This window comes from Caretta caretta, chromosome 1 (genome assembly GCF_965140235.1).
Source record: "Caretta caretta isolate rCarCar2 chromosome 1, rCarCar1.hap1, whole genome shotgun sequence".
Classification (NCBI taxonomy): Eukaryota; Metazoa; Chordata; order Testudines; family Cheloniidae; genus Caretta; species Caretta caretta.
In genome coordinates this window covers 128,302,744-128,319,786 of record NC_134206.1, presented here as the reverse complement: position 1 = coordinate 128,319,786, position 17,043 = coordinate 128,302,744, and the positions used below count along the sequence as shown (strand labels likewise).

At 40.7% G+C, this 17,043-nt stretch overlaps 1 long non-coding RNA gene across 1 annotated transcript; it reads left to right on the top strand.

The window, feature by feature from the left end:
• The first annotated feature begins 702 nt into the window (after positions 1-702).
• On the top strand, positions 703-16,837 carry LOC142072843 (uncharacterized). Its single transcript, XR_012669449.1, has 3 exons — positions 703-783; positions 14,289-14,365; positions 16,717-16,837. It is a non-coding gene; the product is annotated as an uncharacterized LOC142072843 (long non-coding RNA).
• Positions 16,838-17,043: the final 206 nt, after the last annotated feature.

The following is a 17,043-nucleotide window of genomic DNA, read 5'->3' as shown; positions in this document are numbered from 1 at the left end:
CTTTACCGACAGTCCTGAATATCTATATCCTAACAAACGTGCTGATACACAACTAAACTAAGGGATGCATTTGGTACATTATTACCTTAAAATGTACTTTACCTGTTTTCTTTTATGTTCTGCATAGCCTGTTTTAGTCGTGTCTTTTGTTCTCGTGTAAGATGCCCCAGGCTCCAACATAATGTGGCATCATGACAACTGGAGAATGCCAATAGGGTATAGCGCTAGCCGATATAGTGTTAAATAAGTCTTTTAAAGAAATTATTATGACAGATACGGTAATTTTCTGCAATTTCCTTGAAAAATCTTATTGAATTCAGTTTAAGTAGCTTGGGATACATTGTTTTAAAAATGAAAAGTTTATGTATTGTAGAATTGTATGCAACTCCTATAAGTGGCAGGCATAACTCATGTAAACCCAGAGAAGAATTATGAGCTTCAAAGGACTATTTGAAACAATGTGCCAGAAAAGAATGAACTTTTGAGACAAACAAGGTTAAATGAGTTTTCCAGGAAATTTCGTGAGAGAAATGAATGCAAATATACCTCTTCTGGTTATTCAGAAACTCAGCCTTTTGAAGCTACACCCTTAGAAGAGGACCTTTGACTGCTCATTGTTTGTTCCCAGAGTCTGAGGATCAGAGGCCTGAGCTAGATAAAGGAAAGACTAACTGATTAATCAGTACTCTTATTCTGAGCATAGGCTATTATAAACTTGTAACCACAGAAAAGCCTCTTGGTGGGCACCTACCTGCCCCCTTTTTGGAGATGGAGTGATCTCTGGTAAGCTTATTAGCAAGCATGTAGGTTCTTTTATTGTGTTGATGTTTTCTCTGTAATGTGTTGACCTTAAGAATAAATGTGCTTACTTAGAAAGATCTGAATAGCAACTTATAACTGCTGGCAATTGTCATCCATTCCCTTAGAAAAATAAGCAAAGCACAGACTCTGGCTGGTTTAGGCAGTCTGGCTTTCTGTGAATAACACATTTTAGGCAGGGAACTGTGCAGCCTGGAAAAATTCCATTTAGGAGGGAGGGAGACTCAGGTCTCTGCCCAAGAGAGGGGACTGAGGAGCTGGTAGTCTACAGTGGACAATGGAGAGGGAAATACAGATTCAGTTACCCTAAACTGTGAGGATTATATTACACATTTTTTCACTCTTTTTATTTAGATAGAAATTAAATCTAACAATAATACTAGAAAAAACTGTCCCTGTGTTGTTCTACATAAAATGCAAACAAACAAACAAAAAACCCTCACACTGTATTAAGGCAATTTTAAGATTGCAGAATTTGGTATTCAAAATGCATTGCCTGAAGTTTATCTCTTTCCTCTTACCACATGCATTTTGATACATGCTATTTTTAAAAAACAATGTAACATAACAATGTTTTCTACAACCTTAGGAATACTAGTATTTCTAAGATAACCTAGGATCACACACACACACACACACATGTATATATATTCTATACTTATTCAAGAGACAAAACTTAACATCGAGTTAAACTTACCTTTATTTACAGGTAATGTTAGAATTAGCCAAAAATTCTCAAATTTCCTGATTTTTACATTCCTTAATTGTGCAAATTTTGTGTGGCATTAATGTACATTTTTCATTAAATAGTCCTAAGGTTTTTTAAAGGGAGGAATTCCCTGTTTTGTGACAGGTACTTGTCGGCAGCAGCTAAAAATTGCTTAACAGTATCATTAGTAAACTACATACTAATATTCTTAACAGGTACCAGCTGGAAAATACATATTGGTGTCTGTTAGTACTGCAGGCTAAATACATTTCCATATCTGTGCACATCCTTATAATTACACAGTTAAAAAAAATTCTTAAAGTAAGTATAATCACTTCCCTAGCCCTTTAGACTCTGTATGTCCTATATTGTGTTCTGCAAAGATTTCCGTGTAGTTTTAAGAAAACTAAGGCCTTAAATCTGAATACACCTAGTATCATCTTACACAGCTTAAGCCAATAATGAGCTCTCTGTTGGAAATGGTCAGATATTTATGAGATGTTCTTATTTCTCTAAATTTTCTAGATAAATATATTTCTGTCTAAAGACCAATTTGAAATGCATATCAGCATGCCATCAGAGCTGGTTTCGTCAAAGTGACTAAAGTTATGCATTGCATTTTGCACAGTCCTGCTATCAATTCCATTTACTAGTATTCTGTAAATTGGTTTCTCTGCGGAACCAATCAGTAAAACTTTCCTGTGTAGTGTTAGCTACAATTACCGAATGAGGCACAGTGGTCACTTATTTTAAAAATTATATAAGTCATGTATCTGAGGAAAATCTAGCTCAAGTAACTGTTCCAGAAATGGGGCAGATGCATGGGGACTGGGTAAGAAAACCTTCCTCAGTACACAGAGAGGCTGAGAGGGAAGTCAGTGGCTGGAGTATCCATTATGTGTCCTCCCCATGCTGGCCAAGGAATATCAGAGGATACACATAGCAGTAGATCCTCTGGCACTGCCACCCCAGGGCCGTCTCTACTTATCATTTCTTGTTCTTACACTGGGATACTGGATATATGTCCCTGGCATGAAATTCCTGCCCCCCACAAGATAATAGAACATGGTGGTGCTCCGCTACCAGGCTACTGTGTGTAGGATAAGTAGATTGGCAGACAGATTAGTTCAGCAATTGCCAAACTGTGGTCCATGGACCACCGGTGGTCTTCAGAATACTTGCCGGTGGTCTGTGAAAGTCCTCTTTCTAAATTGCATTAGAGGATGTCATTAGTGTAAGTGGTGTGGTGTGATAGTGAACAGTGAAGAATTGGAGGGCAGTACTAAAGTGGCTGGGTATTTTAGCTGTTTATTTCAAAACAGTCTAACATCTGTGTTTTTTAAAAGGCATTGAATTTTGGGTGTAAGATGGACTCCATCAAAATACAATTTCAAGCTTAACTCTGTTTTGCCTATGTATTTGTTTGCCTTTGTGCTGGGTAGACCAACCCCACACTGAACAAGCAAGTGTTAATGAACTGCTGTGGGACCTCTCAGCCCCACCCAGCTGCACTGTCATTCACTGTCAGGTAATGAAGAGGCAGTTAAAAGGGGACAAGGACTGTTCAGTAGTTGGCTGACCAGGGTTAACAGACCTTCTGTCCTTTGTTTCCTGAGGCAAGGACCAGAGGAGAACCTTTTAAGAGGGTGCTGACTGGCGGAGTCCCCTGGACAAAAGCAGGCCTGGCACAATGCTATTGAGTTTATTTTCTTCCGGGGGACTATTTCTTTGCTTTAATACCAAGAGACTGTTGTGAAGCCTGGAGGGCTTAATGAGACCATTACAGGCAGCACCTGCCCAGGAAAGGATACAGAGAACTGATTGAATAAACTCTTGTGCACCATACTTGATTCTGCCCTGTAATTTGTCTTGAACTGTTAAGAGTGTGGTCACAGTCTTTGAATTTTAAATTAAAAGAGTTGTGAATAATAATTGCCATACTTTTTTCATCTTCATTTTTTTTTCAGGTGGTGAGGACAGTTGTGCAGATGAGAACTGTAATGGTCCTCACTTGAGGTCTGGTTGGAGAGCGTGTCCTAGTGGTCACGTTCCCCAATCCCTGACTGCCAAGAGGGTTGTGGAGAGGGGAACCGGGCCTTCCCACTCTACCGGGATCCAACCCAGGGTCCTTTGGGCTACCACTGGTCAGCAACCAAGGCTGCTTAAGACTGTCCTCCCTTGGCCTCTTCCTCTCATCACCTGCACTCCCCTGGGTCAGCTTAAATCCATGGCTTTCCCCTGTTGAGGAAGTCCAAACCAAAATAAGTTAGAGGGGTTACCAAAGTCCAGGGTCCACGGGGGTGGGGGGAGAGGGGGATATTTCCATCTTTAATTGTCTTTGCGGGGGTCCTCCCTTCCCTCAGGGAGAGCCTCTTTGGGCAGCTGTGTCAGGGCCTTTAGGCTCCCCTCTGCTCTGTGCTGCTGGAGCTGTGGGCTGCAGATTTGCTCACCTCCAACTCTGCCACCCAAATGAGCTAATTCCCTGTCTTTTAATTCCTCCAGCAGATGAAGCATTTGCTGCAGGTGTGGTGGGGCTGGGCTGGCTCAGTCCAAAGTAATCCCTTAACCCCTTGTTGCCCACTGTGGGGTTTGTACACCCCATCACAAGAATTAAAACCTTATCTGGTCCAATTATGCTTTAGTTCTCTATATCCTTCACAACAGAGGTAATATTCTTGTTATTATTTATTTATTAGTAGGGCTGTCAAGCGATTAAAATATTAATTGCAATTAATTATGTGATTAAAAATTAATCATGATTAATTGCACTGTTAAACAATAATAGAATATTATTTATTTAAATATTTTGGATGTTTTCACATTTTCGAATATATTGATTTCAATTACAACATAGAATACAAAGTGTATACTGCTCACTTTATATTTATTTTTGATTAAAAGTATTTGCACTGTAAAAACCAAAAGAAATAGTATTTTTCAATTCACCTAATACAAATACTGTAGTGCAATCTCTTTGTCATGAAAGTTGAACTTACAAATGTAGAATTATGTAAAAAAAGTATTAAAAACAAAACAATGTAAAATTTTAAAGCCTGCAAGTCCACTCAGTCCTATTCCTTGTTCAGCCAATCACTCAGACAAACATGCTTCTTTACATTTGCAGGAGACATTTACTTCTTGTTTACAATGTTACCTGAAAGTAAGAAAAGGCACTGTTGTAGCTGGCATTGCATGATATTTACGTGCCAGATGTGCTAAAGATTCACAATTAATTTATTTGAATTAATCACGTGAGTTAACTGCGATTAATCAATAGCCCTATTTATTAGTGTTAATGCAACACCTAGAAGCCCCAGTCATGAGCAAGGATTCACTGGGCTAAGCACTGTACTCAGAGCAAAAAGACAGTCCATGTCCCCAAAGAGCTTACAATCTAAGCTTAAGACAAGAAACAAAAAACAGATACAGACAGATGGGAGCAAACCAGGAAAAAAATCAGACAATGCTGGTTGGCATGATAGGCAGTGGTCTTAGTGTAACAGCAATCAAACCATTGTCATGTGTTTTGGTTTGTTTTTTTAAGGCATCACAGCAAAGAAGAAGTTTAAGGAGGGATTCAAGGAGAACAATGAAGAGGCTTTGAGGATGTTTACTGGGATGTGCATTCTGTGTGTGACACAGTGGCTGTGCTTGTTTGAACAGGTGCAGTTCTATTCACTTCAGTGAAGTTTCACTCATTTTCACCAGCAGAGAATTTTCCCCAATATTCTGTCCCTTGATGGAGCTATTTGATGCATTAATGTTGAAAGATACTATATTGACCGGCATAATGGTTGAAAAATGCCCCATTACTTAAAATACATCAGAAAATTGACACTTCACTACATCTGTTCCATCCATTAAAGGAAACAAGTTTAAATGAAAAAATATGAGAAGAGAAAGCAAAGAAGACAGCAAAACTTCCTTCCCTCTTTTTGACTTTCCCTTTCCTCTTTATCTGTCTATAAAAATAGTAAGGGACGTGTACTGTATCTTAAACTGTTTAGAGAGAATTGTACAATATGTTTTTTAAACTTACGCAAAAGAGAAGAGGAAAAAAACACTCAGACTAATTTCCGTATTTAACCTGAAACCTTTATATATATCAAAGAGCAGATACTATAGTTGAGCTACTGTTAATTCAGGACAAAAAGCTATTACTTCTTTAAGGAACTCTAGCTTCTTTAAGAGCTCGAGTAGTCAACAGAGAATTCCTGAACCGAAATTAAAGTGATGCATGCACAGAAAAGAAGATGTATGTTTTGCTAATCTTAACAATAAAGTAACTCTCCTCTGTCCAGGAGGGAGGAAAAGAGACACAAAAATGAAAGAGTGGAAAATTAAAATGTGAAAGTGTACATCATTGATACTAATGTAACCCTTCTGCCCATCAGAGTTGGCAGCAACAAGGGCCAGGTTCAGTATCTAGGTGTTTCATTCTAATAACACAATGGAAAACCGGCTCGAGCCCCCACCCAGTGACCTGGGACAAATATATACCATCCCCGCTGGGCACCTCCAAGAGGCAATACCTCCTTTCTCGCAAGCAGAGTCTGAGTGTAGCAAAAGCCTTTTAATAACAGAGAGAAACGATGTGGCATTATGTTGGGGAAACACCACCAACAGGATTCATAACACAACCCATGAGCAAAAAAAATCCCACCCCAAGCAAATTGGGGTGTGACCTTTCCCTTTGGTTCTTGAGTCCAGCAACCCAAAGTCCCAAAAGTCCAACAACCCAAAAGTCTCTGTCCCTGGTCAGTGTAGCACCAGAGTTTGAAAGTTTATCTGCAGAGTTTTACCTCCCAACCTGGGTGGAGATGGGGGGGAGTTAAGGGTCACCTTATGTGGTCCAAAGCTGTTTGCCCCAACCTTTCCATGGGGCTCTGCTCTGCTCCACCAACCGTCCCATGAATTGCTCCACTCTGCTAGCCGCCCCCATAAGCTGCTCCAGCCATCCCACAAACTGCTCTGCTCCAAGAGCCGCTCTGCTCTGCTCTGGCAGCTGTCCCATGAGCCGCTCCAGCCATCCCACAAACTGCTCTGCTCCAAGAGCCACTCTGCTCTGCCAGCCGTCCCACAAACTGCTCCGCAATATATCTTCAGGCTCTCCCACTACATAACACAACACTCAGTGATTTCAGCTTGTAATAGGGGAGCCTCAGTGCTGGTGCACCATTGGCCCAAAGTGAATTCAGCTCAGCAGCCTGTAACTAGACTCCCAATAGAATCAAAATTAGCTCTGATATTCTACAGTGGAGAAAGGAGGAAGTGCAATTAGCATGTAAGGCCCTCACCAGGGGGCCTATACCACAAGGTATTAATACCTATCCTCAACCTCTCTCAATTCACTGAGTTTTGGAACTCATGTCCCTTGCTTAGCGAGTGCTACTTAGTTGATGGCGAGTCCCTCCATCATAACAAAAGGCCAAGTACAGTTCCACTGTCCTTGATTCACATAATCAGGATAATAATTTATTCTTCCTGCTCCAATAACAGAGAAACTGGGGATCCCACAGCAGTCAAAGTGACCGTTTGGGCAGCTATGGGCTCATGCTATGCGGGGTGGTTGTGCCTATGCAAATGAGATCAGCCCCTGAAGTTCTTTTCCACAAGTTGCCACAACTCACCACCAGATGTCAGGGTGGAGTTCATCCAGATTCTGCTTACATCCTCCCCCCAGCCGAAAATTTGTCGTCCTGACAAATCACACTCCCTTTATACCAACTCATTTGTTTCCTCCAAAGGGCCTCAGGAAGCCCACTTTAGCTTCCACAAGCCTGTGTGCTAAATGTATTGGCTCCTCACTGGTCAACCCAGGTGCATCATAAGTTAACCGTTTTACTAGTCTTTATCACCCTGATTCGTCTATTGAGAATCTCTGTTGCTGTGGTAGGGGGGACATCCTCTTGAGCGATGGATGGAGAGGTTTCCTTCGAGGGTCCCTCGGCTACTGGCGTAGGCCCCTGCACTTCTAGTTCTAACAGTGGAGGGTCCAAGGTGCCCAGGATCCTCTACCTGTGTGTCTCCATTGTCCAATAACCTGTGTGTGTCATCACACGGGGGTTCCATCAGCGGCACAGGGGTGTCCGAAATGGGCCTAAATAATTCTGCCATGGGGTTTAGGGCAGAAGAGGGGGAACTCTCTTTAGGTTCAGCTGATCGAGACTGAAATCTTGTCTCCATTCCAGGAAACACCATGGTTGTGTCTTCCTCCTCAGACTCACGGATGTGCTGCACAGGGGTAGGTTAGCTGCAGGGGGCTGGCTGTCCATGTTGGATGGTGGCTTTGGTCTAGTACCTTTATCATAGAATCATAGAATATCAGGGTTGGAAGGGACCTCAGGAGGTCATCTAGTCCAACCCCCTGCTCAAAAGCAGGACCCATCCCCAATTAAATCATCCCAGCCAGGGCTTTGTCAAGCCTGACCTTAAAAACTTCTAAGGAAGGAGATTCCACCACCTCCCTAGGCAACGCATTCCAGTGTTTCACCACCCTCCTAGTGAAAAAGTTTTTCCTAATATCCAACCTAAACCTCCCCCACTGCAACTTGAGAAAATTACTCCTTGTCCTGTCCTCTTCCACCACTGAGAATAGTCTAGAACCATCCTCTCTGGAACCACCTCTCAGGTAGTTGAAAGCAGCTATCAACTCCCCCCTCATTCTTCTCTTCTGCAGACTAAACAATCCCAGTTCCCTCAGCCTCTCCTCATAAGTCATGTGTTCCAGACCCCTAATCATTTTTGTTGCCCTTCGCTGGACTCTTTCCAATTTGTCCACATCCTTCTTGTAGTGTGGGACCCAAAACTGGACACAGTACTCCAGATGAGGCCTCACCAATGTCGAATAGAGGGGGACGATCATGTCCCTCGATCTGCTTGCTATGCCTCTACTTATACATCCCAAAATGCCATTGGCCTTCTTGGCAACAAGGGCACACTGCTGACTCAAATCCAGCTTCTCGTCCGCTGTCACCCCTAGGTCCTTTTCCGCAGAAATCCTGCCCAGTTGCCCTGTTGTGGCCCATCTAATAAGGGAGCAAAAGGTTTCTATGCACTGTCTTTATTTGCCCTGGACCCTCTTCAGGTTTGATCTTGTAGACCGGCAGATCTCCCAGCTTTTCCAGCACCAGGTAAGGTATTTCCTTCCACCTGTCAGCTATCTTGTGTTTGCCAGCAATACCCAAATTTCGCAGCAGAACTTTGTCCCCCGGGTGGAGCTCCTGCAAACATACCCTAGCATCATTCTCTCAATAGTAGTTTACCCTCCGGGTTAGATGGGACAACTGCAGCCGGGCTTCGCCCCTCCCTTTTGGCAAGCAGTGAAGCACGAATGTCAATATCTTGCAGCTGGGTTTCTTGCCAGTCAACCGCATTGAGCATGGGCAAGGGAGATTGGTCCAATGCAATATAGTTCACTGAAGCAAAAGGCACGCATTCAGGGGGCAGGCCCAAAGCTTCTGCAACACATCCATGAAGGCTCTCACGGGCCTCTGGCTCTCAGCGACTCACACTGCAAATAGCTCTCACTCCATCCATGGGTATCACAGCAACTTCTGATGCCTGCAGATGCCTGGACAATGCATCTGCATCTACATTGCTTCTCCCTTATCTGTACTGAATGCTGAACTCATAGCTAGCCAAGGTGGCCACCCATCTCTGCCCTGTAGCATCCAGCTTAGCACTTGTTAACACATAAGTCAGTGGATTGTTGTCTGTCCACACCTGGAACTGAGCACCATACAAGTAGTCTCGAAATTTCTCCGTGATGGCCCATTTCAAGGCCAAGAATTTCAGCTTGTCAGTGGGATAGCGAGTTTCACTATCAGACAATCCTCGGCTGGCAAAGGCTATAGGTTTACATTTGCCTTCCACTTCCTGGTACAGGACTGCTATCAGACCCTCCAAACTGGCATCGGTATGCAGGATAAATGGTTTGCTTGGGTCAGCAAAGACTAGGACTGGAGCATGAGTTAGGCAAGTAATGATTTCTCGAAAAGCCCTTTCACATCTCTCATCCCACCGTGGCCCAAATGGTTCGAAGGGGCCATAGTGTCTCTGCGCAGGAGGCTTTGGGGACTTCCCCTTATTCTTGGTCCTAGATTTGTTCTTGCTGGACTGGTATCCCCTGGTAAGATCATTCAGAGGCTTTACAATCATAGCATAGTTTTTCACAAATCTGCGGTAGTAGCCACTAAGTCCAAGAAAGGTCTTAAGTTCTCTGTAGTTACTTGGACATGGCCATGTAGTGAGTGCTTCTATTTTATCGGGATCAGTACTCACACCGTCTTGGGACACGATGTGACCCACATACTTCACTAAGGTTCTGCAGAACTGTCATTTGTCAATTGAAAGCTTCAGACCATAATCCTCTAACCTATCAAGCACTTTAAGAAGTCTTTCTTCATGCTCCTCTAAGGTTCTTCCAAACATAATCAGGTCATCCCAAATAAACTAACACTTGCAGTAGATTCATGTCTCCCACAACTTGAAATGTGGCAGGTGCTCCAGAAATCCCTTGGGGCATGCGTTCGAACTGATAAAACCCTAAAAGGCTGTCTTCTCCTTATCTTCTTCTCCCAGAGGGATCTGGTAGTATCCACTTCGAAGATCCAACACAGAGAACCACTGGCTTCCCAGCAAACAGTCTAAGGCATCTTGGATTCGAGGCATAGTGTACTGGTCGACCACAGTACGGCTGTTTAGGGTGCGGTAGTCAATACACATTCGGATTTTCCCATTCTTTTTACGGACCACCACAATGGGTGAGGCGTATGGGCTGCAGGACTCTGTAATGATGCCATTCGCAGCCAGCTCCTGTAGATGATGTCGTACATCTTCCATCTCAGAGAGAGCAATCTTCCTAGATCTCCCTGAAAGGTCGAGAGTCATGTAGTCTGATGTTGTGCTCTACTCCTTTTGCACATCCCACATCCCACTCATGCAGTGAGAATACTTTGGATCTTTCACAAAGTTTCTTCCTCAGGCGATCTTTCCACTCCCCGGACACTGGTGAATCTCCGAAGTCAAACTTTGCTGTCTCTGTTGCCGGAACTTGAGTTTCACACTGGGGTTTTACAATCGACTCAGATAATATCAGCATCATTAGTGAACAAAAAGCAGATCTAAGGGAGAAATATTTTAGCACCTGGCAATGAGAAGAAAAAATAAAACATCCATGATCTACTGCTCAATTGTAGCATGCAGCCAAGTGTGGTTTCTATGGTTTCTGAGGGCCCTCAGCCAACCTGAGCATCTACTAAATGTAATGCAAACAAGAGGAATACCATATATTTTAAAATAAACAAATGAATACAATGTTAAGGTAAATGTAGAAGTGTATTCAAGAGCAGGCATGCAAAAAACTGAAAACAGTCACTGGTTTACTTTCTCTGTGAATATAATTATGTGTGGACTCAACAAAGAATGTACCTCTTACAAGAAATCAATGCACTATATAAAAGCTTTATCATAACTTGTGTGGACAGAGAAATAACGCAATCTGCCCCCAAAATATCCCCAAAGAACACAAATCAAAGCAAAATAAATAGACAAATGAAGCTCAGATGGGCAAGTAAACTTGGTTTCTTGACTTCCTCGTAGACTTCCAAAACCAAATTCTCCACAGATGGCTCATCACAGATCTAGGATTTGGATCTGTAGCAAACCTTCAGCTGGGCAACAAAGAGATATATACTCTTTGTTGCCCAGCTGAAGGTTTGCTACAGATACTCAAATATTCTTTGTTGCACAGTGACAGTGAAGGTTTGCTACAGATACAAATCACAGATCTGTGATGAATATATTTATATATTTCCAATTGGTTCAAATACCAATTCTTATTTTGGATTTCTAAACAGAAAAAGAGGGTGAAACAAAAAGATTGGTTACTTCATTTGAACATTTTCTGTCCTTATGGTCTCATACGATATTAATTCCCTATTATGAAACCTCATAAACATGATGCTAATAGGCCTATTACCTTCAAGAACTTAATGTTGTGAAATTTGAGCTTTCTCCTGCCAGTAAGAAATCTTGGAAAGAAGGCATGAAGATGTGGATTGCAGAAAAGGTATCATATCTTGATTTTCAGTCCCCTCTGGCATGTGGATGAGATTTGACCTGTATGCTCTATTCTGCAAAATCTTGAGCTTGTCAACCATCCAGAAAAAGCTTAATAGTATTGGGGTTATACCCACTATATCCTTACGGGGTTATTCTCCACCAGTAGAAGCAGGTTTTTCAAACCCAGCTTTTGCTTGCTCCAAGAAATAACTTTAGCAACAAACTAATCATGTTTGGACAAGGCCTTGCAGCTTTTGTTTGTGGCTGTGGGTCACTACGAAATTCATAGCCTGCTTAGACATAGCAAAGTTAAACTAATGGTAGGGAGCATGTGGAAGTGTTCGCTGCTATTTTTTCCATAGTTTGTGAGCACCCAGAGTAAAATTCACTAATTTTAATAATTTAGCCCAAAGACCTTTACAGAAACTTTACTGTCTTCATTCCATACAACCTGCCTCAGAAAAATCCTCTCTATCTTTTGGCCCAGAACAATCTCAAACCAAGACCTAGTCACACAGTACAGCCAAGAAGATATGAGAACCATCATTACCAGGAGGTGCTGGAGATGGATTGGCCATGTGTTTCGGATGGAAACTGATTCCAGCACCAGAAAAGCATTAAGATGGACACCTGAAGGCAAGTGAAAACGAGGCTGCCTAAAACAACATGGCAAAGAGCTGTGGAAGCTGAACTGAAAAACCTGGGGAACAGATGGGGAACCATTGAAAGACTTGACAGAAACAGACAGGACTGGAGGAGCTTCATCACTGCCATAAATGCCAGAGGCATAACGAGTCCTAAATAACTCATAAATTAGAGGAGGCATTGGGATGGTGGTGTAGAGGCACCACATGCCATAACTTCTCCTTAATTATGGGTCTGATACTACCATATGTCCTCTCAAAGTGGAAGGTTCAGTCTGTCTGTCTGTCACTGGTGAAGACTGTCACTGGTGAAGAACTGCAGCATATGTATTCTGCTGCCTATGAGGGGATGCTATTGCTCAAGATTTGTCTTGGGTTTCTACCACTCCGGTGAGTGCCCAAACGAATGGGCTAAAGAGTCATTTTCACTCTGGTCCAGTGCATAGTGAATTATTTATACACAATGAAGCAGCAAGAGATTGAGAGAAACCCACATCAGACTATCCCAGAACTCAGTGTCTCAGGTATTCATCTGAGAGGTGAGAAATTCACAATTCAGATCCTTTCTCCTCATCAGATGTTGCAGGAAGAGGGAATTGAATGGGGACCTCCCACATCTTGGCTCCATTCTCTAGCTACTGGATTTAAGGATTCTCCCTCTCCTTGCTGTTTTGCATGGAATTAGGCATGCTTTCAGCATTCCTATTGGATGAGGCCCCACAGGTGAAGTAGGCAGGAAAATGCCTATCTTCACCTGGTTTGAGGATCACACTGGGGCTTAGGTATGAAATAGGCACCCAAGAGGAATTTTGCCCATGCTCAAAGGCAGAAAAAATAGGCCCCTAGGGGGGACTTTTATATAGAAAATTTAGGCACTGGGGGATTTTAGTTACTTTAGTTATTTTAGTAGCAACTGAGTGGGTTTTTATGGAGATCTCAGTGACCCCTAAACTTTGGACTTAGACACCTACATCCTTTTGTGGACCTGAACCCTAATACCTAGATCCAGGGGCATCATGTCAATGCTCTGTGCTTTCTGTTTGCATAGAAATCATCAATTCATCTCCAACTGAGAACTCTTGATTTATGTATACAGTCCTCTTAGTCCACTGACTCTTTAAATCAATAGAATTGCCGCATGCATATTAACTGGAGTGGCATGTTGATGATTGGTTGAGTAGCCTCTGTCACAATGACACTATTTAAGAATGACCTAAGTTGTTGAACTTGGCCTCATTGTAGTTATACATTATAGAAAATAATTATTAATAACTCTTCTTCATTAGAATCTAATTTCTTCTATTGTGTCTGTTCCCGTAGTTTTGAATAATTTCAAACTTTATAGAAAGAATGAAAGGTTGTTACAGAGACTCAAAAAGGTGACTGCTGAAAAATTTCTTAGAGGGTTCATTTTAATTAGCTTTAACTGATAAATTATCAGTTTCCTTGAAAAATGCTCAGAAAATTTAGTCTTTACTCTCAAATTATATGTTGTAAATTTAGGGATGATACACCATAATCTTCATTCAAAACAAACTTGCTGATTCCCTCTTTAAGTGAAAAACCCTATCTGAGGAGGTGCTACTGTCAACTCCATAATCTATCTGTGTATACTTAGACTACCATTTTCCAAAGGGTCATGAGTTAGAAAAATAAAAAACAATTTTCTCAGGAACAAGGCATGTGGAGGGATGTGGAAGGATGGGGAGGGAAGAACTGCACTTCAGTGTGAGCTATTTGTATGCCAAATTTATTTTTTTTTAACCCACAGTCATTTCACCAATAAATGAAGAAGATGGAAAGAATTGTATAATAGAAAAAGTACATTTTCCCTTTTTCTTAAAACTCAATAATACATTAATTCATGTTCTTCCTATGGTCAAACACCCCTTCCCCCCCCCTTAAAAAAAACCACTGAACACCCTTTTGTCAGAGATTACATACGGAAAATTCATTTTAGAAGGTGAAATATTCAGGATTATGAGCAACTAAAGCAGGTAGTTACATTGTTTATGTTAACTATCTTTGGTTTCTTCTGTTCTACATTTCAGTGCCATTATGAGAACATTTGATCCAAGGAGAATGACCAAGGTTTCCTTATCACAACTGTCTGCTTGACACTCTAAAGGTGATCATCCTCAGATGGTCCATATTTCAATAACCTGGCAGGAATCAAATCAAATAATTCTATGTAGTGCTTTAAATTGGATTAAATATAATTTAGACCTTACGGGCAAAAAATTCAGGTAATTAAAGGACTGAATTGCATTCATTTTTTGTGAAATTAAAATTTGTAGTTCTTTCCTATTTGGATTCTAGAGTAACCAAGTGTAGTGTGGGGGATAGCCACTGCAAAACTGCTTTGTGTGTTTCTACATTCAGGTATGTATTTAAAAAAGGAGAAATAGTTTAAGTTTAAGTGGGAGGTTATATTTTTAATTGCAATGGTGAATTTGAAGAGATTTCTATCAAGACTATCTATGGACTATGTTATAGATTTTCTGCATTTAAATGAGACATATAAAGTTTTTTGTCTACATAGAGATTTGCTGGCCTCTTACTGTATTTGCCAGTATATAGTCTTTTCCTATTTTTACATGGAAATGATTCAACATGGAGAAATCTAATGTTTACTGTGAATACATATTAGCTAATGATATGTATCCTTTTCATTTTATTATTACAGTAAGCAGATATGCTCCCCTCACAAAAAGGCATACTACAGTAAAGTAGTCAGCAATAGAAACTCTAGCAAGACAAAGCTTAATTCTGCTCAACTTATTCTATTTGCTGTCCATTGAAGTCAATGGAGTTCACGAGAGAGCAGGTTTGGCCAACTGACCACTCATAAAGGCAGCAACTGCTCTGTGCTGTCACTAAAAGTTTAGCTCTTGCTGTACAGTATGCTGTACTTCTTTTGACAGAGGAAAGTGTAATTTGTGAAATGAATCTCCCTCTAATTCTATGATCTCCTATATTGGTATTTACTAGGGTGTAAAGCGATTTAAAAAATTAATCGTGATTAATCGTGCGATTAATCACGCTGTTAAACAATAATAGAATACCATTTCTTTAAATATTTGTGAATGTTTTCTACATTTTCAAATATATTGATTTCAATTACAAAACAGAATACAAAGTGTATACTGCTCACTTTATATTTATCTTTTATTACAAATATTTGCACTGAAAAAAAAGAAATAGTATTTTTCACTTCACTTCATAAAGGTACTGTAGTTCAATCTCTTTATCATGAAAGTTGAACTTACAAATGTAGAATTATGTAAAAAAAAAAACCTGCACTCAAACATAAAGCAATGTCAAACTTTAGAGCCTACAAGTCCACTCAGTCCTACTTCAGCCAATTACTCAGACAAACAAGTTTGGTTACAATTTGCAGGAGATAATGTGGCCTGCTTCTTATTTACAGTGTCACCTGAAAGTGAGAACAGGTGTTTGTGTTCTTTCAGACAGGCTTTTCTTAGACCCCACCTTGAACATCCATTTTGACCCATAACCCCAGCTCCCTGATTCCATTCAGAATTTTACCTCAAATTTCTGACATTCAAGTATCATATTATAAAAATGTAACAGGGAAATTAAAACACAAACCCTTTCAACTGAAGATATGATAAACTCTCTACAATAATGACAGGTTTCAGAGTAGCAGACATGCTAGTCTGTATCCGCAAAAAGAAAAGGAGGACTTGTGGCACCTTAGGGACTAACAAATTTATTTGAGCAATAAATAATAATATGTTTTCAAATTCTGACACTAAACAATGGGGCAAATGGGAGTTTTAGATAACCAGAGTACAGACATAGTGGACTGATTGCCATGTACCTATGCAAAGTACCATGTAAAATGTTACTAACTGGGTAAAATGAGGGGCAAAATCATGGCTTCTTTGTAGTCAAGAGGAGTTTTGCTATTGACTTTATTGGGATTATGATTTCACACTGATGCATAATGATGAATCATGCCCAGAGCCCCTAGCCTCAGGCAGAGAGCTTTGAGATGTCAGTGGATTTGGAGGAAATATTCCTATTTCTTCTGTGAGTGTTCAAAGTCTGTCCCTTGGGGGAATGAGACACTGGAATCTCTGTGAGGAATACCTCCCATAGTTTGCCCCTGCAGGTTTTCCTGTATAGGGTTGGACTGGACCATTGAAAGTACCCTCTTCATTACAAACTTCTAATTCTTGGTATTGAACTATGGTGCAGGGGTGAGGGAGTGACATGACATTAAGAAAGTTAAGCAACTGAAATGATTTTTTTCTATTAAAGATATCAGTTTAGGAATAAAACAATATAAAGTAAAAATAAATGTAAAAGTAGTTTTGTTCAACTTCTAAATAGCACTTCCTATTAACAAAACATAAATATGTAATGGTGCATCTCTCTTGTAAATGGAACTTTCTCTGGAAATTAAAATAGACTGTCATCATGATTTATAACGTGGGTTCTTTTTTTTTTCAGAGATGGTGACAACGTATACTTCCCTACCATTTTCAACCTGCCATACCAGTGTTGTTTAACCAATATCAAGCCTAGCCCAAGCTACTAGTATTTTGCAATTGCTTTTGTGACTCCATGGAACTGGGCCATCCTGATTATCACTACAAAAGGTTTTTTCCTCCTGCTAATAATAGCTCACCTTAACTGATCTCTTGTTATAGTGGTATGGCAACACACATTTTTTCATGTTCTCTGTGTATATATATATCTTCCTACTGTATTTTCCACTGCATGCATCCAATGAAGTGTGTTTTAGTCCACGAAAGCTTATGCTCAAATAAATTTGTT